Source organism: Macrotis lagotis, chromosome 1 (assembly GCF_037893015.1).
Source record: "Macrotis lagotis isolate mMagLag1 chromosome 1, bilby.v1.9.chrom.fasta, whole genome shotgun sequence".
Taxonomy (NCBI): Eukaryota; Metazoa; Chordata; class Mammalia; order Peramelemorphia; family Peramelidae; genus Macrotis; species Macrotis lagotis.
The window spans coordinates 361,350,949-361,365,004 of NC_133658.1; the positions used below are offsets into that span (position 1 = coordinate 361,350,949).

General features: G+C 39.0%; 1 protein-coding gene and 1 long non-coding RNA gene across 2 annotated transcripts in view; one reads left to right on the forward strand and one right to left on the reverse strand.

Moving 5' to 3' along the window:
* COL23A1 (collagen type XXIII alpha 1 chain) overlaps positions 1–14,056 on the forward strand; it is a 498,328-nt gene that overhangs the window by 267,838 nt on the left and 216,434 nt on the right. The window lies entirely within an intron of this gene.
* LOC141505919 (uncharacterized) lies at positions 4,182–4,811 on the reverse strand. The gene is made up of 2 exons (XR_012473724.1): positions 4,711–4,811; positions 4,182–4,388 (listed from the first exon to the last, which is right to left on the reverse strand). It is a non-coding gene; the product is annotated as an uncharacterized LOC141505919 (long non-coding RNA).

Below are 14,056 nucleotides of genomic sequence, written 5' to 3' on the forward strand. Positions count from 1 at the left end.
TACTGACCCCAAGAATATAGAGGATTCCATCTATGATACATAATTTAATCCACAACTTAAATTCCTCACAATGAAAACCTCTTTCCTGAGAAAACTGCCTCCTCAGAGGCTCTAGACTGATGCAAAATATAGCAATTTGAATATAAGTAGACTCAAAGAGAGGCTTGAAATCCAAGAGGGAGACAGTGTAGGTACCATGGTGAGAATATAGGATTTAAACCAAGAGACTTTGGCCTGAGACCCCACTACATCATTCAGCTGTTGTATCATCCTAAGCAAGTCCCTTTCTCTTTTTGAACTATTTCCTCATCCATAAAATGGGGTTTAAAATACCTGTCCTACTTACCTCCCAGAGCTGTTAGGAGAAAACAGCTTAAGAAATATTAGAATGATCAGATTGACCAGTATGACTAGAAAGGACAATGATAAATGTTGGAGGGGATGCAGGAAATCTGAGATACTAATAACATTGTTGGTGGAGCTGTGGACTCATCCAACTTTTCTGGAGAGCAATTTGGAATTATATCCAAAGGGCAGTAAAACTGTACATACCCTTTGATCCAGCAATACCACTACTGGGTCTCTACCCCAAAGAGATCATGAAAAAGGGTTAAAATTCCACACATACAAAAATATTCATAGCAACTCTTTTTTGTAGTGGCAAAGAACTGGAAATTGAGGGAATGCCTATCACTTGGGGAATGGCTGAACAAATTGTGGTATATGTATGTAATGTTCTATAAGAAATCATGAGGGATGGGATTTCAGAAAAGCCTGGAAAGGCAGTGGGGTTAAGTGACTTGCCGAAGTGTCACATTTGAACTCAGGTCCTCCTGACTCCAGGGCCAGTGCTCTATCTATTGGGCCACCTAGCTGCCCCACATCGATAATATTCTGCCTGTTGCAGCAGGCCCCAGAAGATTGCAGAGCCTTCTGGGAGAGAATTGAATCACTCAAAAGAGTTTGGCCCAGGAAAAATCATGGCACTGAGTGAAGTGAGCAGAACCAGGAGAACACTGTACTAAGAACTACATGGGGTGATGATCAACTCTGATAGACTTGTTCATTTCAGCAGTACAATAATCAAAGTCAATTTTAAAAGCCTTGTGATAGGAAATACCATTCATATCCAGAGACAGAATTGTGGAGTTTACATGATACTCTATGACAAGCTAGTATCTTCAATTTTTAAGTTGTCATGTATTATGTAATTTTTTTTCTTTCCTGTTTTCTTCCATTTGAATTTGATTCTTCTCTCACAACATGATCAATATAGATCTATTGTTTAGCAAGGTTATAAATGTAGAGCCTATATTAGATTATTTTCTGTCAGAGGAAGGGGAGAGGGAAGGGAGGGAGGGAGAAAATGTAAAACTCAAACCTTGAAAAAAAGGATTGGTAAAACTATTGTTGCATGCAGTTGGAAAAACAAAATTTTAAAATAATGAAATCTTATAGTATTACAGTAACATAAGTTATTCTTATCCAGCAGTTATAAAACTAGAGAGGAAAGAAAGTAGAACAATAAAGAGAAGAAACATAGAAAAGATCTGCACTTTTAAAAATATAACAAATCATTTTTATCATTAAGAGTAAGAGACTTTAGATTGGGTTGTACTAAAGTAGACACCAATATTCTGATAGAGAAGGTAAAAATAATATTAAAGAGAACAGGGGAAAAAACAAATTAGACCAAATGAACATAGAGAATATCACCACAATTATAAGATGAAAGAATATATTCATGGGTTATTAAAGGGAGAGGAGGATAACATAAATATGGGGGAAAACCTTGTGGATTACTAATACTCAGAAATGTGGCCAAGAGAACATCAATAATAATTGACCAATGTACTTACTTTCCCATTAAAAATTTATTTTATGAGAATCATCTACATATATCAAAGGCATTTATTGATGAGGATATAAGTAGGAAAAAGACAGACTGTCACAGTAGACCACATACATCTTTACTCTGATGCGATTTACAGCAAGAGATGAAGAATACAAAAATAACTTTTGCTTATTGTTTACTGATTATCAAAATGTTTTTGCTTGGTAGAGAAAAACATTCCTTTAAAGATTATTTTCCTTCAAGGTGCCTCCTATCTATCGATACATTCAAATCATTCCAGATTTCTTGAAGGTTGTAGCAAAGAAACAACCTTGTTCAATTACTTTCTGAACAAAAACATCAGGCAGTGCATAAAATGGGAATATATATGCTCAAAGATGTTTACATTGTGACAGAGGAGAACCAACACAGAATTTCAAGTTGAATCACATTTTTCTGTGGATGATAAGGTACTTCATATGCTCTTGTTCATGGATAATATTCTTTTCTTTTTTTTTCTTAAGCTTTTTTTTTGCAAGGCAGTGGGGTTAAGTGACTTGCCAAAGGTCACATAGCTAGGTAATTATTAAGTGTCTGAGGCTGGATTTGAACTCAAGTTCTCCTGACTCCAGAGCCAGTGCTCTATCCACTGTGCTACCTAGCTGCCCCTCATGGATAATATTCTTCCAGTTGCAGCAGGCCCCAGAAGATTGCAGAACCTTCTTGGAGAGAACTGAAATCAGTACAAATGGTATATGAGTTGGACACAAATTTAACAGGAGGAAAGGAGACTATATTTCTTTCAGGAAATTGTAAAGTTCCTTTAATGACCCTACTCTGCTCCCTGAAACTAAAGCTGAACATTCTACCAATGTTATAATATGGCTGCAATACTGGTCTCTGAAGAACTGAAAATGAGAACCACATTGAGAACAATGGAGAGGCACATGGCAAGTGTGAATGATAGATAACAAGTAATTAACTTGTAAGAAGGATGGAAGTAAAAATGTCATCAGGAAATAAAGAACTGATAAAGAAGGTGAACTGGTTACATTAAATATAACCCATGTGCTCCCTATATCTTCTTGACATAAGGAGAAAGTAAGGAAAGCCTACTTGGGTAAGGACAAGAGGCACATGTGGTGGTCATGGGTGCACATAATTGAATGGAACATTCACTTATCAGAGACAGAGCTATTCTAAGAGTGTGAAACTTGGGTCCATGACCCATTTGGATCACTAACCACTGAGTCTCATAAGTTCTTTTACTCCCCACCTGCCTCCCAAGTTACTTATACTTTCTTTGTCACATCAGGAAGGTGGTACCATGACTTGAGAGTGAATTGGATTTAAGTGAGAGGGGCACTATGCAAATTCACCAACCTCACTCTCTTCTCTGGAGTCATCTAGGTTCAGTGACCAGATATAGACCAGGATAACTAGAAACCTTGGCTTTTTTAAGCTAGGGTCTTTAACAATTCTCAGTTTGCCTGAGGCAATGTCCAGGATGTTAAAGATGTCCAATGTTAAGGATGGATGAAAAATGAATCAAAAAATGGCCTCTTTAGTAAAAAAAAAAAAAAATCATCTGGGAGGGGAAGATCTCCAGAGTTTCTGGCCAAAACCAAAACAATCGATACTTACATTTACTTTGAGGGATCTTGTTGAGTCCCACTTCTAGACTCCCTCAACCTTCCCCAGATGAGCATTGGAGGGGCAGCAGACAAGGATGACAAAGGAGACAAGTACTCCATCAAGATCTGGAAGTGCTCCATTTATTCACCAGAATACAATTTCCTAAATATCCTTCTCAGACCCTAATCTACTCCCACTCCTGTGGCACTTAGGAAAACAAGGTTCTGATGCTCAATGACAATTTACAGTATTCCCACACATAACAGTCCCTAACAAGATTTATTCTCACTATTTACATTCAGGGCCCAAACATTGTCCAAGTGAGGCTTGGATTGGGATCTATTGGTTTGTTGAAGGATAAAAAGAAGGAAGATTTATGCACTAATTCACAGATAAATAAGCAGAAGCAGAAAAATTGGTTCCTAAATCTTCCTAGGGTCCAAGAAGGAAGATTTATGCACTAATTCACAGATAAGTAAGCAGAAGCAGAAAAATTGGTTCCTAAATCTTCCTAGGTTCCATTGAGTTTTGTTTCTGTATCTGTAAAATGTGAGGGTTGGATTAGATGGTCTCCAGGGCCTTCTGCAACTCTAATTCTCTGATTCCTTATCTTTTTTTTTTACAAAGCTTTATAGACTAGAAAACTCTTAGACATAAATTATCTTATAAAAATACTATTATTCCCATTTTAGCACATGAGAAAAACTGAGACTCAGATTAGGGATATAATTTATTCAAAGTCACATAATTTAGTGGAATAGCCAAGGTTTTCTAATTCTCAGGTCATGCTTTGTTCCAGTGCTCCATACTATCTCAAGTGATTAATCAATCCCCTCTGGTGGATCCCAATTTCCCTTTGGTGATTCTCCATCATTCTTGTTGCTGCTGCTGCTTCATTTTCTTCATGACAGGCTTTATGCTATTTTATAGGGTTACCAATAAAATCAGATAAGAAAGTCTGCCCCTCAAGAAGCTTACATTTTAATGGGGAACTAGAAAAAGGTATTGGGGGGTGGAGTTAAGGATGCCATGGAATAGAACAAACTGTGAATTAGCAGAAGTCTAGGGCCTTAGCAAGATAAAGCAAAAGCTCACTCAGAGCTGTAGAATTCATAAAGACAAAGGCAAAGAGGTAGAGATGATGCCCCAGTAAAGAAGGCATGACTAGAAAGTGGTCCTGATAAGAAAAAAGCTTACAAATCAGAATTTCATTCTAAATATCTAGAGTACCCAACACCCACCAAGGCTTGTGAAGGGGAAGAAAAGCTTTCATCCAGAGCCTTTGGGTACATCTTCTTTGTGATTATTCAAAGTTCCTCTACCACACCAGAAAGCTGAGGAGTTTTAATGACTTCAAAAGCTCAGTGCCAGTAAACAGTTGTGTCCAAAAAAAAGTTATTATGACCTAGGGGTAACTAAGTGATACAGTGAATAGATTGCCAAGGAGACCTGAGTTCAAATTTGACCTCAATCACTTACTTGTGTGACTCTGGGCAAGTCACTTCACTATTTGCTTCAAGTTTCCTCATTTGAAAACTGAGCTGGAGAAGGAGATGGTAAAATACTCCAGTATCTTTGCAAAGAAAACCCCCAAAGGGGTCATGAAGAGTCAGTCACAAATGAAATGTCTGAAAAACAATAATATTGTGATCTAAGGCTATTTTTTTTTAGTTTTTTGCAAGGTAATGGGGTTAAGTGGCTTGCCCAAGGCCACACAGCTAGGTAATTAGTAAGTGTCTGAGGCCGGATTTGAACTCAGGTACTCCTTACTCCAAGGCCAGTGCTCTATCCACTGTACCACCTAGCCTCCCCTTGTCTAAGGCTATTTTAATATACATAGAGTCCAAGAACAAAGGGGATGACAGGTCTACTATCCTCTTCCCTATTCAGATACCATCTGCCATATTATTTCCAGTCTTGGGAATCACATTTTAGAAGCAACATGGACAAGCCAGAACAGATCCAATGACACACAGTCAAAATGGTGAGGTACTCTAGGGAGTTTCATTATAGTATGGTAGATAGGGTTCAAATCCCACCTTAGTCAAGCCACATCTAGCTCTAAGTCTATGGAATGCAAGAATCAAGGGAAGGAACTATGGATGCTTTATCAGAAGAGAATACTAGGAGGAAAAATGACATAACTGCTTTCAAGTATTTGAAGGCTTGACAAGAGGAAGAAACTTTAGATTGGCTCTGCTTGGCCCTAGAAGGCAGAAGTAGCAATGAGTATAAATTGCAGAGACAGATTTAAGCTTGGTGCCATGAAAAGCTTCCTAACAATATCCCAAAGTGGAAGAATTCTCTGGGGTATTATGAGTTCCCAGTAATTGAAGGTCTCCAAGGGTTGGATGCCCATTTTTCAAGGATTTTGAAGAGGGGATTGTTATTCAATGAGAGGTTAGACTTGACAACTTCTGAGGTTCCTTTCTAATCAGAGATTCTATGATTTCCCTTAGCTTCAGTCCCTTGGGCCCTATTACCCATTGTTAGTTTTTACCTTGAGGGTGGAAGGGTGGAGGGGAATGCAAACAGTAGAACTCTCCTAATAGATACCAGATGAAGAGCTTGGTGACAGTGTTCTTCCCTGCATCAATCACTTCAGCACTCATTTGAAGAGATGCATATTTCATAAGCCATCCAAGAGCCAGGTCCCCACCAGCCCTGCTCCCTGTAAAGGGAGGGCAGGTGACAATGAGGACATTCATCCTGCCTTGTGAAATCTCTCTCTGATTCTGATTATATAAACTGTTCTGTGTTTTCTGTTTAGTTAAATATGCTAGTGCTAAAAAGCATCTGAAAGTGACAGAAATTACAAAGAAAAATTGGCCTGGTTCTCACAACATTCTTTCCATTTCCCCAGAGCAGGCCCCATGTCCACTCTGCTCACTAAGTCCTATCCTCTTCTCACCCAGCTAGGTTAGGAAGGAGCCAGTCCCCTTATCCCCAGAAGTTATCAGCTTAGCAGAATGGTCTTCTTCCATAGAACTTTCCAGAATGTTGCCTCACCAGAGTAGGCAGTGCAACCATAATGGAAGTCCCAGCAAGAGAATTGCTCTCCCACCCAGGGTTTTCTTCAAGGACTGATTGATGGTTCTTTTTCTGGTGACAGCCATGGGACTCTTGGTGGCACACAATATCCACAGGCATAACTGATTGGAAACAGGGGAAGTGATGGCAGTCTGCTATATGTTGAAAGCCTTTTGCCAAACATCAGGTCAGGCAGGAAGTTACAAGCCTTCAGAACATCTTGTGCTTCATGGTTGACAGTCATCAGGGACCACATAAGCAGTATTTGCCATGTTAACAGGACAAAGTTGGAAGGACAGATGTTACCCTATCTCCTCCCTTGGGGCCTTGATGCCCAGAGGTTATCCCAGTTCATCCAGAAAAGGACCCTAAATGATGGCATGTCTTTCTAAGAAGTCCCTTCCTGCTTTACCCCACTGAATGCTAATGCTATGTCATTCTATATGATTATAAAAGCACAAATAAGGTGAACCCCTTAGCAAAGACTTGTCCTTTCTATCACTATCTCTCTCTCTCTCTCTCTGCCAGGATACAGAAAAATTGACCTGACTATGCATAATTAGGGAAGAGGGCTTATGTATTTGTAAAGTTACCTCCCTTTCTGTGGTTGTCCCTTCCATCACTACTAAGTAGAACTGAGGTGGGGACTCCCCAGACAAACCCTCAGGCCAATTCCTACACTGCCCCCCCCACCCCCTTTCCAAGGCAGGCCCCAGAGTGGCCTATTCTTCTGACCTAAATCTATGATCCAGCCTTGGAAATGAAACAATCCATCCTCTTGAACCTGAGCCATTCTGGATTTTTGGAATTTCCTAGGATTATCTTTCACCATGTGCTAAGTACTTTAAGAATCCAATCTAGGTTTATTAATGTTTGGGTAATTGATTTCTTATGAGTTGTTTTTAGCTATCCCATCCTTTCCATCTCTTTTGGAACTCATCAGCTCCTTTTTTCCAAAATTCCCTTTATAGCAACCTCTGGGTACAGAAAAATGGATTTCACATCTTCTTCTAATTCATAATTAGCCTCCATCAGTGTAGAGAAAGTTACCCAAAAAGTACCTCTTCTCAAGGCAGTTGTTGTGTTAAAGATTTATTCAAGACTGGGAAGAGAGAGTTGCTATTTTATTTAGATGTTTCTATACAGAGTACAATAAAAATAAAACTTTTTTTCAGGAACTTTTCCATATTAAAAAAAGCCTCTGCCATCTGACTCCATTCTACCACTGGCAGCTTAACTCATTTCTGATGCCAGTTTCCCCACCCATAACAAGTCTTCCTAAATCATAGGATTATTAATCTTGAATGGAAAGGGACCTTACACTTCATCATGTTCAATCCCTTCCTTTTACAGATGAAGGAAACTGAGGCAGAAAAAGGTGAAATGTCTTGTCTAAAATCACACAGCTAATAAATGTCTTAGGCAGTATTTAAACTCAGTTTTATCTGCCTCTAAGTTTTTTGCAACACACTGCCCCTCTCTGGGCCTCAGTTTCCTTATCTTTTTTATGTATTTTTTTAGGATTTTGCAAGGCAAATGGGGTTAAGTGGCTTGCCCAAGGCCACACAGCTAGGTAATTATTAAGTGTCTGAGGCTGGATTTGAACTCAGGTACTCCTGACTCCAGGGCTGGTACTCTATCCACTGTGCCACCTAGCTGCCCCATTGTTTCCTTATCTTTTAAATGAGGGGGTTGAAGTATTTGATCCCCTAAATTCCTAAATCCTTTGATTCCATGAATGCAGAGAGTACTATACTACAAGATGGAAAGTGTGAAGAGTAAGAGGAGTACAAGTGCTCTGTGGGTTCTTGAGGGGATCAGGAAAGGCTTCATAGAGAAGGAAAGCTTTGAAGCAAGTGTGAGTAGAATTTTAAGAGACAGTGATAAGAAAAGGATATGCAAGTCATAGAAAATTGTTTTGAGTAAAAATTAAGAGGAAAGCAACCAAGAAAGTGAGTTCAAGGGAAAGCAAGTTTTCAAACCTGACTGGAATAAAGAATGTGGAAAGAGGAATTGTAGGAAAGGAAACAGAGGGTCTTAAAGTTTTATGTGTATCATGACCCCATGGGCAGTCTGTTAATGCCTATGTACCCTTTCCTCAAAATAATATAGGGATTCTGGCAGTTAGGTGGCATAGTAGATAGAGCACCAGCCCTGGAGTCAGGAGGGCCTGAGTTCAAATCTGTCCTCGGGCACTTAATAATTACCTAGCTGTGTGACACTGGGCAAGTCACTTAACCCCATTGCCTTGTAAAAAAAAAAACATAGGGCTTCTTTTCATTCATAATTGAGGAAAATTCTGTTCAATTAGAAATTAGTGAAAATAAAAATAATTTTTTTTTTCCATTCAAGCTCACGAGCCCCTGGGACTCTATTCACAAATCACTGCTTGACCCTGAAGTAGAATAACAGATTGAAACCAGACTGTATGAAGCTTTTAATGCTAGGCTGAGTTTGGACTTAAATCTGTTGGCAATGGGCAGCCATGGAAAGATTTTCAGTAGAGGATCGATATAAACAGAGCTGTGAATTAAGGAATTAACTCTGACCCAATATCTAGGATGGATTGTCAGGGGAAAGACGAGGTAAAGAAGAAATTTAGGAGTTGGGGCAATAGCCCAAAGAAGAAGAAATCAAGGACAAAATGAGGCCGAGGTGGGGTAAATGGAGAAGTAGAAGGTAAATGTAATATTTCAGAACTGGGGGGAATGACAAGAAACTCCTTTTGGCAGGAGCACAGAACAACTTAAAAGACAGCTGTGTAAAATGGGCTATAAAAGCAGTTTAGGGTAGTTATATTCATTGTAGAACTTCTCATGATCTGAGATGGGGGGGGGGAAGGAGCTGATGACAGAGATGAGCTCATTTATCCCCTACTAGTCACTTCCCTTTCCTATTAGTTTGCAAACCAAGCAAGTCCTGTCATTCCTTCCTTTGAAGTGATTCTTGGATTCATCCATTCCCCCTCCAAAGGAATATAAATTAATACAGAGGAAATAATTGGAGGGAACAAAAGCCTAACTATCATAACTTTAAATATGAATGGGTCAATAATCCCAACAAAATAAATAAATATGACTAAATAAAGGAAATCCAACAACTGATAATCCAAAAAACATTCTCTTCTCCCTTCTCCTATCCTCATCCTTAATCTAGACCCATATCACCTCTCAGCTGAACACTTGCAATCTCCCCAACTGATCTCCTGATCTCCCTTCTCACTTCCTTCCAATGTATCCTACACAAGTTGCCATTGTTATCTTCTGAAAATATTAGCTTTGGTATTCCCAGAAACAGGCTGTGGTCTCTATGTCACTCAATTTAATTTGACATTTATTAAGTGCTTGCTGGATGTGGAGTATTATGCCAAGCACTAAAGGAGATCTTATTCAGTTAAGCCACAGTCCCCACAGTTAAGCCTTCTAATAGGAGAATAAGACCCACATAAATAGCTGTAATCCCCAATGTTATGTGATAAGCAAATTATAGATAGGTAAACTGATGTCTTTTTTGGGCTCTAGGATGGTTGGGAGGTGGAAAGGGTAGCAGAGGGAGTTGAAGGATGCTGGAAGGGAGAAACAGAGTTGTTATTACCAATACTAAACAGATGATGACCCTGAACTTTTACACAACTGAGCCATTCTGGGTGAGATTTCACTGAAGGTCCTTGTCAACCCTTATCCCCAGGATGGAACTGTATCCCTGGACTCATCCTTCTTTAGAGAAGATCATATCCACAGTTAATAATCAACAGGAGTTTGCCAAGCACATTCTGTCAGTCAACTAGTTGACAGGTGGGCAGCTGGGTGTCGTAATAGATAAAAGTGCCAGACCTGGAATCAGGAACACTCATCTTCCTAAGTTCAAATCTGACCCTAGTCACTAGTTGTGTGATCTTGGGCAATTACTTAACCCTGTTGACCTCAGTGTCCTCATCTATCAAATGAGCTGAAGAAGGGAATGTCAAACTACTTGCCAAAAAAACACCAAATGGGATTACAGAGTGTTACATGATTTAAAAAATGACTGAATCACAGAGCCATGGGGCTGTAAATGGAATGCTGGGCTTTTTAGGTCAGAAGACCTGGGTTGAAAGACTCCCCTCATTTAACTACTTACTGTGTTACCTCTGGTAAGTCAATTAATGCATACACTTCCTCCCCTGCTAAATGAGGGAATTGGTTGGACTCCAAGGTTTCTTCTACCTCCAAATCTACAATCCCATGATTCTATGCTCAAGTACTTGAAAGATAACTCAAATGAGAATTTGGGGCTTCTGAACTAAACTGACTTTTTGGAGAAGCTGGAAGAATTCCTCCATTTGCTATCTAGGTCTTCCACCCTGCCTACTCTTGGCATAATATCAGTCTTTATGTGTTCATAAGAATATTTTCAACAGTGAAACTAAGACTTGCTTGTATTTATCAGTTTTGTTAGGGAGAAAGCTTGTTGAAATCTGAGATGACATCCGGAGCTGGAAACTTTAGTTCTTCTATTTGTATGAACTTGAACTTTCACTAGTAATTTTGATAAACCTTTCAACAAGATTTCAACAACCAACTAGAACATGGTTTTAATCCAGCATCTTGATTCTGCACATGCATAGCCATTTAAGAGCTGTCCTAAAGGCCAGGTGCTTTTAAATGGACCTGAGTGGAGCCTTCTTCAGTAGAACATTACCTTAATGGAAGTTCTGAAGGCTATCTGTAGCTTAAATTTTATGATTTATGTACATTCTAGTTGAGGGACTTTTTCATTTTTTTGTTTTGTTTGGGCAAACTAGGTAGGTGCTTAATAAATGCTTATTGAATTGGAAGAGAGAAAGTTGATATTAATTTATTGAATGATTGCTGTTTGGTTCTTGTTTCCAGAGCTACTTTATTAGTAGAATCCATGATAAATTTTCCTTTGATATTGACTGACATCTTTTTTTTTCTTTCACCATTGACCTCATCTATATTGATGTATGATATTCCAAAACTGAGTCTTAGCCTTGGTCATTGTCTGGGCTATTTATACTCTTGCCTCATATCAAGTCAAGGATTTCAGATTGAATATAAAACATTGAAAGGAAAATGCTTTATAATTCTGTAAGGAAATGAGGGCAAAAGTGAAATAATTGGGGGAAAGGGTTTGCTTTTTAATGGAAACAATGAGAGTGCTGTAAAATAAATTGTCTAAAAGAGGCTGTTTTTGAGGTTGACATCTAGAGAGACAGCCTGTCAATATTTAAACAACCTTTTCCTTCTCCTATCCGCTTGTATAGAAACAGATAGACCACTCCCCCTGGCCCCATTTCTCATATCACCTCACCTTTCATACAGGCCTTGAAAAGAGGCTTATCACCAGCATCTGTCACAAAGAACAAAAGAGGGAACTCTGCCATGACTTATAGTAGGCTGATCATCATTGGAAGACTGCTCAACATTAGCTACAATTGTTTCCAATTAAAGAGGATTAATAACAGTCAAATGAAATAATTTGCATTGTTTGTTAAATAAAGAACTAGATACACAGTTCAAGAAAACTTGCCTTTTTCTTTTATACTCCTTCATTGTGAGACTGAAGCCTCACTGTTGAGCACCAAGGTAAGATATTAAAATATTAGGTCAAAATTGAGGAAGATGAAAATTAATAAGGGTAAGATTAAATCTTCCTCTTGGGTTCAAAAATTCAATTTCACAAGTATAGGATGAGGGAGTTGTGGCTGGCTTAGAAACTCCCTTGTCAGGAAAAGATCTTGGGGTATAATGAACTGCAAGTTCCTTATAAATGACTTGGCCAATTTGATCAGACACTACATGTAAGGAGACAGCTTCCAAAAGAGGGAAGATATAAGTTCAATACACTTTGCCCTTGTCAGTCTACATTCACATAGCTGAAATACTGTATCCAGTTCTAGGTATCATATTTGAGACAAGGATATGCTTGAGAGTGTACAGGAGAAGACAATGATGGAGAGGGGCTTCGAGACCATCTTATAGAAAGATAAATTGAAGGAATTGGAATATTGATAGATTGGAACAAAGAACACTTAGGGAGATAGAGTGGAAATTGTTTTACTTTTTAATCTTTGTGTGTCTCACCTGTAATAGTTGCTTAATAATTAAACTCATTCTTCATAGACTTATAGAACACAGAACTAGGAGCAATGGATAGAAGCATCAAAAAGTCAAATGTAGTCCTGATGTAAGAAAGAACTTCTCATCTGAACCCAAGCCCTACATGACTCCCCCATTAAAATGTGAGCTCTTTGAAAGTTTGTCTTGATTTTTTCCCCATGGGTTTTGTCCATTCTGAGCTTTTCATGCATTTATTCCTACTTCAACATTCTAAGTTCTGACATTTGGTGGTCTAGAGACCCTTCAAATTCTAACATTCTCTGGATCTGTGGTTCTAATCTTAGTTTTTGTCACTATCTTTGAAACCAAAACACTCTTTGTTGAGTTTTAAACTTCTCTAGAATGTGGCACATAAAAAAACACTTAATATATGCATTTTCATTCATTCATCCAACAGTCAATTATCCAAAAATGGAATGACTTCCCTTGAGAAGTAAAGGGTTTGTTCTCACTGGATGTCTGCAGAGTCTGAATGGGATCCTTCTTTAGAGATGAGTCCTTTCCACTCTGAGATTCTGTGATGCAGCTGATGGATCCATTTCCAGTCAGTTCACTTCACTGGACCTCTGTTTCTTTAATCTATAAAATGGGGACACTAATATTATACTAACTCCTTTTCATGGATGTAAAGAAAGTACTTTTCATACCTTATATACATGAACTATGTCTTAGCCATCAGCAGTAGAAGCACCTGAGGAATTTGAAACATGAAGGAAAAGTTGGCTGAAGTCTTAGATTTAAAGAGAAATGTGTTGAAAGAGCCATTCTTCCCAAGCTTGGATCAGAGAGCCAGCTTTTCCAGCTGAGAGAGACAATAGCATCAGAGAGAGTTTTTTCCAAAAGAGAACTGAGCCCTTGACAAGATTCAGTCCTGGAAATTCACCAAGAGTCAGGCAGAGCATGTTCCAACATACTGCCTGTAGGAAGTTTTTGGTTCTACTTACATGATAACATTTCTCTGTGATGTCCTCCAAAGTTTTAAAATGTATCCTGGCTTCCAGCCCTTCCCATCTCCCAAACTCATAACACACTGAAGAGAGCTTTGAATGACCTGGAGGACTTCCCTGAACCTTCTCCAGAGTTAATCAACATAACCTACTGCCCATAGCCCAGGCTAGTTGGAACCAGGATGGCTGTGGGCTGTAAGCTGCAAGGGGACAAGGAGACACTACTGGAGCAACATAGAAGCCCCCTTGAGGATGTGCTGTAGCCCCCAGGGGAGTGGGGGATTTGGGGGGGGGGGAGTATCCCATTTGGGGGCACTCAGGGCCTGGCCTCTCTGGCCTACCTGATCATAGTCATTTCTGTTACATTACTAATACTATGGTTCAATCAATCATTTAATCAACTTGTATTCATTAAGGACCTACTGAGTGCCAGAGTGTTAGAGATAGACAAAAAAATGAGACAAGTCCTGCCCTTAAGACATTACATT